General features: G+C 43.5%; 1 protein-coding gene across 2 annotated transcripts in view; it reads left to right on the top strand.

Annotated features, from left to right (window-relative positions):
* TSPAN4 (tetraspanin 4) overlaps nucleotides 1-15,188 on the top strand; it is a 479,366-nt gene that overhangs the window by 48,872 nt on the left and 415,306 nt on the right. The window contains exon 1 of one of the 2 annotated variants that reach the window (XM_068398877.1): nucleotides 13,681-13,745. The exons of the other annotated variant lie outside the window; for it this stretch is intronic. The gene's annotated coding sequence lies outside the window, so the exon portion shown is untranslated. Of the gene's footprint in view, nucleotides 1-13,680; nucleotides 13,746-15,188 lie in introns of those variants that run through there. 2 annotated transcript variants of the gene reach the window in all.

Here is a 15,188-nt window from a genome sequence, read left to right as displayed (position 1 = left end):
TTGTTGCACGCTCGCAGCAATTACCCAGAAATGTAATGGTTGAAATTACTTTGACAGGATTTTGGTTGCTTTATTACTACAGGATTTTTTCTGCTGGGTTTTGTGTTAACATGCGTCAGCACAAAGCTCCTGACTGAAAGGCTGTCGTTTCCATCCGAAGGCCTGTATAGGCTAAATGGTGAACAGCTATTGTTAGACACAAGTTTTGGACTGGTAACAGTGGAAGCTCAGAAGCAGTAAACCACTCCCAATGTTTTTTGTTGTTGTTGTTTTGTTGTTGTGTTTTTTTTTTTTAACTTAAAAAAACCACACAACAAGCTTTTCTAAGAGAACTGAGAAATAAAACATGTACAATGCAGTTGCTTTCCTCCGTCTTGCTCCATCACATACTCAAAGTTCTTTTAAAAATTCTGATTGTTATTTAAGGATGTTATTAAAGTCCTTGCTTTGGAGAGTTTGGATAAATGTAGAATTTAATTTAATTAACCTTCAGCTGTGTTTCTTTCTGCATGAAAAGGTGACCTTTATAAAATGCCAGTTACATATCCAAGAGCCTGCTGCTTGCATTCTTCTGTGTCTATATATATTAAAAAAAAAAAAGGTATATGTATGTATATAAAGAAAGGCACATTAAAACATGTTTAAACATGTTTTACCTATTTTAGCGCCCTTTAATTTGAACAGTGGTGTTACATATAGACATACATGGAAAAACCGTAGCCAGTGGTATGCTCAGGTTGTTCTTAATGTTATGTGGTTAACCAGATTCCCATCAGAAGATGGGTCTAGAGCTGGGGAGGTTTGAGTTGAGGGCTATTATCTATAAATCAGGTTGTATGTATCTGAGTTATAGCAATGCCTTAGAGGCATGGATAGAGGTCATGATGGCTATGGACTATTGTACAGGTATATAGTAAGAGAGATTCTCTGATCCAAAAAGCATATAAACTCACTAGGCTGAAAAAGGTTGGGAAGATTCTGGCTCAGAGTGGGGAAAATGGCTATCCAGGTCATGTTGCATGACTGCGTTTCTTCTGAACCCCTGCTAAGTGTGCTGTCCCCTAGACTGACCTGTCTTTTCTTGTTCTTAGATTCATCACTCATTCACATGCACAATTTTTTCTGTTTTCTCATGCAAGGCAGTCTAGAAGAGTGACATCTAAAAAGCTTTCTACTACTAAGATAAGTGTGAATAAACACAATTTTTGGAGAATATGAGGTCTAGTATGCTTGTTAAGTTCCCTAGATTGAATTTGCTTTTAATATGCTCTTGGGATTGGATTTCAAATGTATTTAAGTTTCTAAAGATGTGAACAGATGCTTAGTAAAATTTTCAAAGGCTTTTAACTTGCTTAGGTGCTTTTGAAAATCCCTTTAGGTGTCTGTGTGCTTTTAATCTCCTTGATAACTTTACAAATCCTTAGAGCCTGTTCAGCATTCAGGACTTGAACAAGGTCTGGAATCTCTGCCTTCTGTCCATATTTCTTATTGCAGCTGGGAGACTTGCATGCTGACAGTAACCGTAAATGCACATGGGTCCCAGTTTTAAATCTGACCCTCAATAGTGCAGATATATGATGTTTTCATAATAATTGTTTTAGACACAGAGGGCTTGTGGATTTTGTAATTGGCATCCATCCTGTTGCAAAGAGGGGATCCTGCTCTCATTCTCTGAGAAAATCCCTTCTTCAGACAAAGTTTGCATAAAAGAGAGGTTACTTGAATATTAAAATATACTTACACTGATTTATAACATCATACATCTTGCACACAATTACAACCTTACTTTCTTCTGTCAATGGAAACGTGATTGTAAACAGATGTGTATTTTAGGAGGAGGGATTCATCTTAGTGTTTGCATCTCTCTGTTTCTTGCCTGCTAACTGAATAACTTACAGTGGAGATGGATGGCAGAGCTAGTGTAAAAACAGTGCACTAATTTATCCTTGAAATACAGCATGCACACTGTGATTGCTCAGAAGTGTTCCTTCATGGTTCAGAGCTGAAATCAGTCCTATTGCAATGGTAGCTCAGCGGTAGAGGGAAAGAGCTCTTGAGTTTCAGGCAGAACAAAAAGTAGATGGATTTCTTTCCCACAATGTGTTCAGCTTGAATAATTTGTGTTTGGGTGCTCATTTTAGGACCCAACTCCATTTTAGAAACTGATTTTGAAGCCCATTATCTCCAGTAAGCTTTGGAATAGATCACCAGAATAAATATGCAAGAAATACTGCATGCCAAGCAGGGAGTGTAATGAGGTTTGGGGTGATAGTGGGGAACTGGTCCATTGCTTTAAGGAAGCTGCATCTCGTGTTAGAAGCTGTCTCTGGTGTTTCTTATTGCCAAATTATTTTTTTTGTCCTTTGGTAAATGAGTATGAGGATGATGTCACTTAGGATCAATGGAGGAAATTTTAGCGAATGTATTAATTTAGTAAATAAAGGATCTCCACTTGTAGTCTGCATTGTTGATGTTTATTTTTAAGTGGCAATGCTAAGGACTTCAGTGTCAAATGGAAGCAGTGTGTGGATAAATCTCCTTGAGAAAGCTAATCTGCCAATTAACTTTTATTTTGAGAACCAGTTAGGTTGTTACTTTTTCTCAGTGATTATTTTTTCTTTTTGCATTTTCAGGGCTCTGTTTATATAATAAAATGATGACTATTAACCCAAAGCAGTAAAAACTTGCAAATGATGAAATAATTGCTGAGAAATAATTGTCTCTGAAATTTGTACCATACACCACTTATTTTGTTCCTGACATTTGCTCCATCATGTCTTATGGGTGTTCCTTATAGAAAATGGAATTACCCTCAGCAGTAAAAAGTAATGCTTTCTTTTGTCTAGAGTGTGCAGTAGATGATTAAAGGAGGGACCTTTGGAGACTGAATTTAGCGATGCTGTAGCCTATTTTACTTCTGAAATTCCCTGTCTCTCTCTTTCTCTGAGCTAATGCAGTGTATTTATTTCTCCACCTCCATTATTGCATAACCATTCTTATCTCTAATATCTGACACTGTGACTTTTTGAGAGTTGGTGACAGTTTATTTTGACAGCTTTGAAAAAAAAGATAAAAGATGCTGAACCAACTGGAAGTTGCCATTGACCACTGCATCTGCTGAGCTTTGCATTAGGCCCTGAAGGAGCCTGTGGTGGGACCACTGCACTTGTTCCTAAATTGTTGTGCAAGGTGGGATTAAATCCTGGCACTGAAAGGACTCTGTGCCACTTAGACTTGGGCTGTCCCAGCTAGATCTGGGGAGTTGTGTTACACTTAACTGTGAAGGCAAATGACTGTTCTACAGTACGGTGAGGAACCAGGCTGGAAAAATGTCTACCTGATTGCAAGGGGCAGTAAATGCAGGTCAGTGGAGGGAGGGAAAGAGGCTATGGGAATGTTGAGCCAGCTCGGTCAGATCTGTTGGTTTTGAGTGGATATTTGTATCTGAAGGGTGACGTGGTATTTCAATAAATTCTCGGCTGATTTCTGCATAATGTCAGGTTGCTTGTAGCTGTTGCTGTTCCTGAGACGTAGAGAGGCAGGCTGCTCTGGTGCGTGTGCAAAGGTACTGCTTTCTCTGGGAGCTCGCTCTTGCGTAGAACAGAGCTGATCGGATCCTTTTGCCCAATGGTTCCCATGTCTCCTGTAGCTTTTTCAGTGAAAAAGGGTGAGTTGTTTTTTTTTTCCCTCTCCCCTCTTGGTGGAATCCACTTCCTTCTACCTTGAACTATTCTGCAGAGATGCCTTGACTTCAAATTCTGGTGCCAGGAGTACCGACTCTAGGATACTGCAGGCTATCTCTAGTACCTTATCTCTACTACATCAGCACCTTGCTGAAGAGGCTGGTCTTGCTGATTGAAAGCTGCTGTTCTAGTTCATGTGCCTGCCAGTGCAGGGTCCTTCCATCCAGGGTCTTTCTCTTGGCTGCCTGCAGCAATAACTTAAGATCTGCCTGCCAGCTGGATGACACTTGCCGCAATATAACCTAGCAGTGATTTTTATGTCGGTTTATTGTGTAATGCTGTAAATACATATGGCTGTGTATATCTTTTTGCATAACTGCAGCTGTAGCAGTGAGAATGGTGGTTTGCGGGGCTGAGGAGACTGAGCTCTGCTGCTATCTTGCTCTGTGAACTAAGGTGTAGGATGCTTGCTCTCTTTGAACGTAAAACTTTTTCTAAGGCCTCATTTGAAAACTCTTAAATCAGTGTTGTTGTGGTGTTTTTTTTTTCCCAAAGTCTCTAAATACATTTTGAAAATGGGGCCCTGTGATAGTGTTCCTCTTAAGCTACCTGTCTTAATGTTGATGATAAGTCTTTAGATGCAGCTGCATATGTTCATAGTATGCACAGAAATTCTGCATGTGGCCTGCAACACGAGAAAGAGGTTTGTGTATCTTAATCCAGCTGCAGACCAGGACTCCAGCTGTAAAGATGGAAGTGTGTTTCATGCCAGCTGGAGTGATAGATTTACTGTTGGCAGTGCTATCAGTCGTGTTCATGGTAGAGGCTCTCCAAAGCTGTCAAAGAGCATGGGTCACTGAATGTTTTGGTGCAAGACGCACATGAAAGCCAAAATGTTTGTATTGCCATTTATTAAGCTGTCTGTGTAGCTTGCTTGTTTTTCTGTTGTGCTAGGTTACATCACGGAACACTTGGGGAAAATGTGGTGCTTATTAAGTATTTCTCAATAGGTCAACAACAACCCCAAACTGTGGTTACAAACAGAGGTTGCCAAATCACTAGTGTCTGACAAAGCCAAACTGCTTGCAGGGTGGGAGCCAGTTCACCTATCGTAGTCCTCTGTATTGCCAGTCTTGGAGATGACACTTGCTCCCCATTATTTTGAGATGTTACACTTGTTTCCCATAAGCAGGGAGATCACGGGGAAGCAGAGGTCCATTTGTGCCTAGTTACGCAACCATGAGATGAGTGCGTGATTTTGAAAAGATAACTGTGTCCAATCCTTCACAGACCCTTGGTTGTCCTTCAATTTAATGTGAAACATACGGCTGTAGTGCGGAGCTGAGGATAACGATTCAAGCCAGAGACACAGATCCCTGATGGTGACTGAGCTACGTTGGCAAACAGACAGCTTCAACAACCTCTTTACAGCTTGTGTTGTATGCCCTTTTTTTCAGTTAGCTTTGTCATCGGTTGCTATAGCCGAATTGATTACTGGTGATTTGAATACATTTGACTAGAGACTGAAATGACACCCTTACAGTACTTTAATTTTAGTTTCACTTTAACTTATTTTCCCTGTGCCCCCCTCCTTTCATATTCTGAATGCAGGTTAAGAAAAGGGGGCTGGGAGGAAGATGGATTTATCATAATGTGTCCTGCATGTAATATTAACTAAATCTTTAAACAGAGCCATCACTAGGTGGTTGTTTCTGGTCACTGGGACTTGACTTACAAAAAAATATTTTGACACTAAAAGATGCAACTAGGCACTAATTGAAAGAAAAGACAGGTCCTGTGACATTTAGGCTTCTAGAACAAGTAGATTTCTGACTTTTCCACCTTGTTTGTAGCTGTAGAGCAGGAAAGAGAAACAAACTGTCCTGATTTTTCAATGCTCTATTTTTCAAGTGAAGTATTGACATTTGGGGAAAATGCAAATAGGAGCATTCACTCTTTGGTACTTACTGAAAGCAGTACTTGACACTGTGCTATATTTGTAAAGCTTGAGTTAACCTCAAAAGTCAAAGCTCTATTATGTGTGCAACTTTAAAAGGACCTTTTAACACTGAAATTAGGGGGGGGCATTTTTCTCTGGAGTACTCGAAATGTTATTTGAATGTCCTAGGTAGAATATGGAAGAATTAGGCTGTAACATAATTCCTTTTAAAAAATCCTCTTCAATTTAAAACTAGGTTTGCATTCTAAAAATAAGAATTAGGTAAAGATACTTCATGTTGCTTTAAGGAAATAAACTAACTGCTTTTTACTGGTCTTACAGTGAAGACCTTGTTTGTTTGTGTTTTGGTACAAGCTTGGAGGAGAAGGAATAACAAATGCCTTTGTCATGGCTTCATTCCAACAAGATACATGAAATCAACACTAAAAGCCAGTGCATCAGTGCCTATCACTGGCACACTGTTCTGCTGTTGTATGGCTATGCAGGGAAGATGAATTAGCTGAGTGAGGAAATGGGTTTCTAGGATATTTTTCTGCAGTCAGCAAAGTTAAGTGAGATGACAGCACTCACCTCGTTTTGTTGTATTTGAAGTTTCAAGGTACCTAGAGCTTGAAATATTCAACACCCAAATAAGCTTGGGAGAAGCTGATTTGTATTTTTCAGGCTCCATTAAGGTGTGTAGGGGAAAATCAAAGCCACACTGAGTAAAAGGTCCTCAGCCAGGGACAAATATTTCCTTGTTATATGCTTAGAACACTTCAAGCACAATGGCTGTAGCAGGATGTAATCTGCAAAAGTATCTTGTACTGCTCCAGTTCTGTAAGTCTCTTAAAAAATTGTTTGCTTGGATCACAAAATTTTGCCCTTAAGGTGCCAGTGGTGTGGTTTGGGACTTTCTGTAATTCTGAGCTCTCCGAGATGTTGGACTTGGTTACAGAAAAATCTCCATCACAAGGATCTTGTTTGCTCCTTTGCATAACTGTTGTCTGCTTAGTAAAAATTATTTCTCCGTTTTTTTCTTCATGTTAACTGGAGATTCTGAACCTGCCTTTTGGCGTTACCAATGCATGGCAATAAAAAGGATTGAGAGAGGCTTTGGAAAAAGAACAAGCCTTTCCTCTTGTACTAGCACACAAAGCAGCGGAGTTTATTTTTAAGACTTGCTATCCAGATTGTATTTGAAAGAAAATTTCATTCACCAGCTGCATAAAATTGTAACAAATGAACTTAATTTGCTGCTTTCAATTATGAGAGTCTTTGATCCCGTGTGTCAAAACCTAACCTTTTCACCCCTCTTCTCAGAAATGTCCCTGTGTTATGGAAGTGGTGGTAGGCAGAGCTGCAGAAAGCTTGGTCTTCTGCCTCAGTGAGACACAGCTAGCGCAGAGTGCAGCAAGATCCAGATCTGCCTGCAAGGTGCGGCATGCCATCAGCTGCTCTTGCAGTAAGCAGTTTCTCTTGGCATGGAATGGATTGGATATGTTAGGTTTAGTAGTATGCGACCTTCCCTTAAGAGTAAATCACCTACCATTTTCAATCTAAGACATGAGATGCAGGAATTAGCTGGAGTAGCCAACCTGGAGGAGTGGGCTCCTGCCAGAAGGACTGTTTGGGTACTGCATAGGCCATGATTGTGCTATGCTTGCTCTGGAGTTATTAATGTTTTGGATTTAATTTATAAATTACCCCTTCTGGGAGCACTTGTGAGCCCCCGCAACGTGCTCCATTGGCCATGTACAGCTCATAAACTGTGGGTTAGACATTTGTTTTTCTAACGGCTTTTAAGTTCTTGTCATTTGAATTGCAAGAGTGCGTAGCAGGTCTGAACTGCTATGTGGTAGAACGGCCAGTCCCTTCCCCGAGACAGTGTACAGTTTAAGCAGAGAAAAGTTGTGGAACAGGAGGCATAACTTATCCACAATATATAAATGAAATGCAAGGAGGGAACTAAGGAATTAGTGGTGTAATTTGCAAAGAGGCTGTGTTGGTGGACTACTTGGCTTTGTAGCACCAGAAGGAGTTAGACAGCAAAGAGATCACAGAGAGTATAATTTCCATCTATGGGTACGGATTTCAGTCTTCATTCCGGCAGTTCATGTGTGGAACCTGGAAGGCACACAGGAGTCTCGGTGCACCATGTACTATTATTAAATTATTAATGGAAATGAAGACCACAAGAGTTGAACCCAAGTTGTGTATCTTATTCAGAGCCTTTTAAGGGCTTCCTCATTTGTGAACTGGCTGAAGGAAAGAAGCCAGAGAGTGGTGGTCAATGGGACAGAGTCCAGTTGGAGGCCTGTGTCTAGCGTAGTCCCTCAAGGGTCGGTACTGGGACCAGTACTATTCAATATATTCATTAATGACTTGGATGAGGGAATAGAGTGCACTGTCAGCAAGTTCGCTGATGACACCAAACTGGGAGGAGTGGCTGACACACCGGAAGGCTGCGCAGCCATTCAGAGAGACCTAGACAGGCTGGAGAGTTGGGCGGGGAGAAATTTAATGAAATATAACAAGGGCAAGTGTAGAGTCCTGCATCTGGGCAAGAACAACCCCATGTATGAGTACAAGTTGGGGACAGACCTGTTGGAGAGCAGCGTAGGGGAAAGGGACCTGGGGGTCCTAGTGGACAGCAGGATGACCATGAGGCAGCAATGTGCCCTTGTGGCCAAGAAGGCCAATGGCATCCTGGGGTGTATTAGAAGGGGTGTGGTTAGTAGGTCAAGAGAGGTTCTCCTCCCCCTCTACTCTGCCCTGGTGAGGCCACATCTGGAGTATTGTGTCCAGTTCTGGGCCCCTCAGTTCAAGAAGGACAGGGAACTGCTAGAGAGAGTCCAGCGCAGAGCCACGAAGATGATTAAGGGGGTGGAACATCTCCCTTATGAGAAGAGGCTGAGGGAGCTGGGTCTCTGTAGCTTGGAGAAGAGGAGACTGAGGGGTGACCTCATTAATGTTTATAAATACGTAAAGGGCAAGTGTCATGAGGATGGAGCCAGGCTCTTCTCAGTGACATCCCTTGACAGGACAAGGGGCAATGGGTGCAAGCTGGAACACAGGAGGTTCCACATAAATACGAGGAAAAACTTCTTTATGGTGAGGGTGACCGAACACTGGACCAGGCTGCCCAGAGAGCTTGTGGAGTCTCCTTCTCTGATCAAAACCCGCCTGGACGCATTCCTGTGTGATATGGTCTAGGTAATCCTGCTCTGGCAGGGGGATTGGACTAGATGATCTTTTGAGGTTCCTTCCAATCCCTAACATTCTGTGATTCTGTGATTCTGTGATTTTTCTCACATTTCACTTCAGCTTGTTTTGGTTTTATTTTGCATGGTAAAATAAATGTGACTGCCCCACCATCCCAGGTGCCCCTGAGTTACAGGTATGAGGCTCTGCAAGGGGACCAGGACAGTAAGGAGGAGGATGGTTCAACTAGCTCGGAGGTGCTGTGGAGGTCAAGTTGACCTAAGCCCTGTGTCAAAACAGTATCCATAAAGGAAAAAAGATGGGTCGTTGTCTTGGGAGACTCTATCCTGAAGGGAACGGAAGGCCCGATATGCAGACCGGACCTGCTTCACAGGAAACTCTGTTGGCTCCCTGGGGCCCAGGTTAAAGATGTGAAGAGGAAGCTTCCCACCCTGGTAAGGCCCTCAGCTTATTATCCGTTCTTAATATTTCAGGTTGGCAGCAAGGAAGTAGGTACGAGAAGTCAGAGGGCAATTAAGGGAGACTTCAGGGCCTCGGGTCGAATGGTTAAGGGGTCAGGGTCACAAGTAGTGTTCTCCTCTATCCCTCCAGTTGCAGGGTGTGATGAAGGAAGAAACGGGAAGAGCCAGAAGATCAATACCTGGCTCTGAGACTGGTGTTACTGGCACGATTTTGGGTTCTTCAATCATGGGTCGATCTACATGACACCAGGCCTGCTGGCCGCAGATGAGGTACACCCCTCTCAAAGGGGGAAAAGTATCTTTTGCGGAGGAGTTAGCACGGCTCATTGAAAGAGCTTTAAACTAGTACTGAAGGGAGAAGGGGATAAAACCAGGCTCACTAGAGACAAGCCTGGGGGTGGCACACCAGTGTTTGAGGGACGGTGTGCTAGTGAGGTTCTTCGGTCTGCCAGCTCAGTGGAGGCAGGGGATGGAGAGCCGTGTGGCAACAGGGATGCAAGGGTTAGTGATGATTTAGAAACCGCGGAAGTGCCCCAGAATGGACATACAGGAATTAGGGCTTCTCCCCCTACAAAGGTGGCAGGATCAATAGCCCAACTGAAGTGCATCTACACCGATGCACGCAGCATGGGCAACAAACAGGAGGAGCTGGAAGCCATTGTGCATCAGGAAAGCTATGGCATAGTTGCCGTCACGGAACATGGTGGGGTGACTCACACAACTGGAGTGCTGCAATGGATGGTTATAAACTCTTCAGGAGCGATAGGCAAGGCAGGAGAGGCAGTAGGGTGGACCTGTATGTTACAGAGTGTTTTGATTGTCTAGAGCTTGAGGATGTTGACAATAGGGTCAAGTGTTTATTGGTAAGGACCAAGGGAAAGGACAATAAGGCAGATATCATGGTGGGAGTCTGCTATAGACCACCCAGCCAGGATGAAGAGGTAGATGAAATATTCTATAAGCAGCTGGGAGAAGTCGCACCATCAGTAGCCCTTGTTCTCGTAGGGGATTTCAACTTACCGGATGTCTGCTGGACATACAATACAGCAGAGAGGAAACAGTCTCGGAGGTTGCTGGAATGTGTGGGAGATAGATAGCTTCCTGACACAGCTGGTGAGTGAGCCAACTAGGGAAGGTGTCCCGCTGGACCTCTTGTTTGCAAACAGGGAAGGACTTGTGAGTGATGTGATGGTTGGAGGCTGTCTTGAGCACAGTGATCATGAAATGGTAGAGTTTTCGATTCTTGGAGAAGTAAGGAAGGGGGTCAGTGGAACTGCTGCCTTGGACTTCCGGAGGGCAGGCTTTGGCCTGTTTGGGAGCCTGGTTGACAGAGTGCCTTGGGAGGCAGTCCTGAAGGACAAAGGGGTCCAGGAAGGCTGGACACTCTCCAAGAAGGAAATCGTAAAGGCGCAGGAGCAGGTCATCCCCATGTACCAAAAGATGAGCTGGTGGGGAAGAAGACCAGCTTGGCTGAACAGAGAGCTTTGTCTGGAACTTGGGGAAAAAAAGGAGAGTTTATGACCTTTGGAAGAAGGAGAAGGCCACTCAGGGGGACTATAAGGATATTACGAGGCTATGCAGGGAAAAAATTAGAAGGGCCAAAGCCCAACTAGAACTTGATCTGGCCACTGCTGTAAAAGGCAATAAAAAAAGGTTTCTATAAATACATTAGCCACAAGAGGAGGGCCAAGGAGAATATCCATCCTTTACTGGATGCAGGAGGAAACTCGGTGACAAAGGATGAGGAAAAAGCTGAGGTGTTTAATGCATTCTTTGCCTCAGTCTTTAGTAGTAAGACGAGTTGTTCTCTGGGTACCCAGCCTCGTGAGCTGGAGGACAGGGATGGGGAGCAGAGTGAAACCACCATAATCCAAGGGGAAATGGTTAGAGACCTGCTATGCCACTTAGACATGCGTAAGTCTATGTGGCTGGATGGGATCCCCGCAAAGGTACTGAGAGAGCTGGCAGAAGTGCTCACCAAGCCACTTCCCATCATTTATCAGCAGTCCTGGCTAACTGGGGAGGTCCCAGGTGACTGGAAATTAGCAAATGTGACATCCATCTACAAGAAGGGCTGGAAGGAGGATCCAGTGAACTCTAGGCCTGTCAGTCTGACCTCTGTGCCAGGGAAGATTATGGAGCAGATCATGGAGTGCTATCATGGGGCACGTACAAGACAACCAGGCGATCAGGCCCAGTCAGCATGGGTTTATGAAAGGCAGGTCCTGCTTGAGTAACTTGATCTCCGTCTATGACAAGATGACCTGCTTTCTGGATGAGGGAAAGGCTGTGGATGTTTACGTAGGCTTCAGTAAAGCCTTTAACATAGTCTCCCACAGCATTCTCCTGGAGAAACTGGCTGCTCATGGCTTGGATGGGCGTACACTTCAGTGGATAAAAAACTGACTGGATGGCTGGGCCCAAAGAATTGTGGTAAATGGAGTTAAATCCAGTTGGCAGCCGGTCACAAGTGGTGTTCCCCAGAGCTCGTTGTTGGGGCCAGTTCTCTTTAATATCTTTATCAATGATCTGGATGAGGGGATTGAATGCACCCTCAGTAAGTTTGCAGATAACACCAAGTTGGGCGGGAGTGTTGATCTGCTTGAGAGCAGGAAGGCTCTGCAGAGGGATCTGGACAGGCTGGATCGATGGGCCGAGGCCAACCGTATGAGTTTCAACAAGGCTAGGTGTCAGGTCCTGCACTTGGGGCACAACAACCCCATGCAATGCTACAGGATTGGGGAAGAGCAGCTGGAAAGCTGTCTGGTGGAAAAGGACCTGGGGGTGTTGGTTGATGGCTGGCTGAATATGAGCCAGCAGTGTGCCCAGGTGGCCAAGAAGGCCAACAGCATCCTTGCTTGTATCAGAAATAGTGTGGCCAGCAGCACAAGGGAAGTGATCATCCCCCTGGACTCGGCACTGGTGAGGCCGCACCTCGAATGCTGTGTTCAGTTTTGGGCTCCTTACTACAAGAAAGACATGGAGGTGCTGGAGCGAGTCCAAATGTTTAGGCCAAACCAGGACACCAAAGAAGGGCAACGAAGCTGGTGAAGGCTCTAGAGCACAAGTCTACGAGGAACGGCTGAGGGAACTGGGGTTGTTTAGTCTGGAGAAAAGGAGGCTGAAGGGAGACCTTATTGCTCTCTACAACTACCTGAAAGGAGGTTGTAGCAAGGCGACTGTCAGTCTCTTCTAGGAAACAAGTGATAGGATGAGAGGAAACGGCCTCAAATCGCACCAAGGGATGTTCAGATTGGATATTAGGAAAAAGTTCTTCACGGAAACGGCTGTCAAGCATTGGAACAGGCTGCCCAGGGAAGTGGTGGAGTTGCCATCCCTGGAGGTATTTAAAAGACGAGCAGATGTGGTGCTTAGGGATATTGTTTAGGGATATTGTTTACTGGTTGACTAGGTAGTGTTAGATTAATGGTTGGACTCAATGATCTTAAAGGTCCTTTCCAACCAAGATGATTCTGTGATTCTGTATTCGAAGGCTTAGCTATAACAAAATTTTCATGCTATTCCCTTTTTATCTGCCAGAAAGTCCCATTTTCTTACAGCAGTAAGAATCTACTGCAAGATTTAGTGTAGGAAAAGTCAGTAATATTTCAAGATTATAATTATCTATTGGTATGTTTAATATTGAGTTGCAAAGGGAAATGTTTTAGATGAATTAGTGACCAATGGCACTAGTAATGCTAATTGTGGTCCATCAAGATCACGTTATCATAAATGTCAGGAATTAAACATGATTAGGCTGTTACTTTACAGTTGCTACTGTGTCTAATAGTTATTGTTGTTGATTAAAAGGGATGCTGGTAGGGCTGACAGGTGAAAAGCTTGACCCACTTCTCAAATTTTTGTTAATCTGTTAGAAATGTTTGATGAATTCCTGAAGAGAGAGCTTGAGCTCACACGTGAATTTTTTTGAAATCTTAAGTAGCGGCAATGACAAAAACAAAACAAAGTCTATCACCAGCTTTGCATCTGGAGTAATGCTTTGACTTATAGTTCAGATAGGAAGTTTGTTGTCTTGACTGAATACTTGTATAATCTTTGTGAGTTTGAATTGTAACCTTTATATATTGGGGATTGTGATTATTTTTCTTTATTATATAACGTGTAGGTGTGTTAACCCAGGCATAAGAGCCTTATTTGAATTTTCATATATGCTCTGTCCAGGACTTATTGCGTGACACTTGAAAATGTGCTTGGATTTTAGCTTCAGGGCTTGCTTTTTGTAATGAACTTAAAATGCTTTTGCAATGTACATCTAGAGTACTGCAGAAGGGGGTGGTCCTGACTTCCTCTTGCCTGTGGCTGTGTTTTTCTCACTGTTTTCCTCATGCCAGATTTTTTTTTTTTGCAGTGTTACCAACTTCACAGCTGATTCTGAATGCTAATGTCAGCATGAGAGAGGAGACAGGTAAAGAGCAGGTAGGCGGAGGGGAGTGTGAACCAGATTGCCTTTTTTAGCATCATCCTACGCATTGATTAAAGTGATCATGGAACTGCCTCAGGCCCAGGCTCTCCTGGCTGCATCTGTATGCTCTTAGCTGTACCCAAGTACAAGTGAGCTTGTTGGAGTATGTGGTTCAGACTGGTTGTTTTGATGATAGAGTTTGTACCAGCAAACTAGTGTTGCAAACCAGCATTGGAGGCAGCGTAAGTAATCAGAGTGGGTAGTCTATTGTGAGGCGGAACCTTGAGCCAATGTGAATATATCAGTATATCTGTGTTTTCTGGTCTTCATAATGATGAGAACCTGTGTCTCACAGGTGAGAAAACATGCAGTAAAGACTAAGATGTACAAAAATCATAACTTGTGGCTGAGGCATCTATAAACTAACCCACGCATGTTAAAGGTGGACAGATAGGTGCCTTGTGTGAAGGAGTCACGTTCTTTCTTGATACTGATCTTCTGTGTAGTACCTGTAATAAAGAAGAGATTGTAACAATGTGTGTGTACAAGTATACACATGAACACGCACATTGTGTTCAGTTTTGGGCTCCTCACTACAAGAAAGACATTGAGGTGCTGGAGCGTTGCGGAGTTCATGTTTCCACGCTCTTGTGCCTGCTTTCTTCACTGCTGTATGAAATAACTGAAGTATTGTAGACTGAGGACTAGTGTGTGTTAGAAGCTGGTCTCCTTGGAGTATGTTGCACCCCACATACAGAACAGAGATGTCGTTGTCCAGCGAATGTCTTTAGTTGCTGGACTTCCAGAACTTTGCTTCTCCTGAGGTGAAAGTTCTGTTCAGTTGAGAAACTCTCCGGTACTCAAGCAGGATTAGTTCTGCTTCGAAGAAGGTGCTGACAACTATTGTAACAGGCTTGGAAAATGTGCTGTGGTGCACCTAAAAGGGGAGCAAAGCTGACAACTGCTTGTATATTGTCACAGAATCAGCTTGGCTGCCTTGTGAGCTGTTTCAAAGTCTCCTTAGCTTTGATAGCCATTAGAGGATAGAGGTTATCCTTGGCATGTGCTCCTGTAATCTATGTGTATTCAACAGAAAAATGTCACTTGGTGACTATGCTGTATGTGTGCCCGATGCTGTCTGCAGGGCTTGCAGATATATTTGTAATGCAAGGAGAATCAGAGGAGCCACCCACACAACTGAAATGTTTTCAGGAGATAAAGGCTATTAAACTGCTTGAATAGACCAGTTGGGTCTCTAGAGGGTGAAAAGCCAATTTTGACCTTATGGAAACTTTACTTGCTGATAGCAGGAGAGAGAGATAAATCTATAATGGAATTACTTTCTGCCTTACAAAATGTGCCCGGTAGCAAGATCCACAAAAGTTGCGTGCTCCTTAAAAAGAAAATGGGAACCCGAGGATAAAGCATGCTTTCTTCTCTTCCGCAATGGCCACTCC

This window comes from Nyctibius grandis, chromosome 4 (genome assembly GCF_013368605.1).
Source record: "Nyctibius grandis isolate bNycGra1 chromosome 4, bNycGra1.pri, whole genome shotgun sequence".
Taxonomy (NCBI): Eukaryota; Metazoa; Chordata; class Aves; order Nyctibiiformes; family Nyctibiidae; genus Nyctibius; species Nyctibius grandis.
Note: the sequence above shows the minus strand (reverse complement) of the source record. Positions and strands in the feature narration are given on the sequence as shown.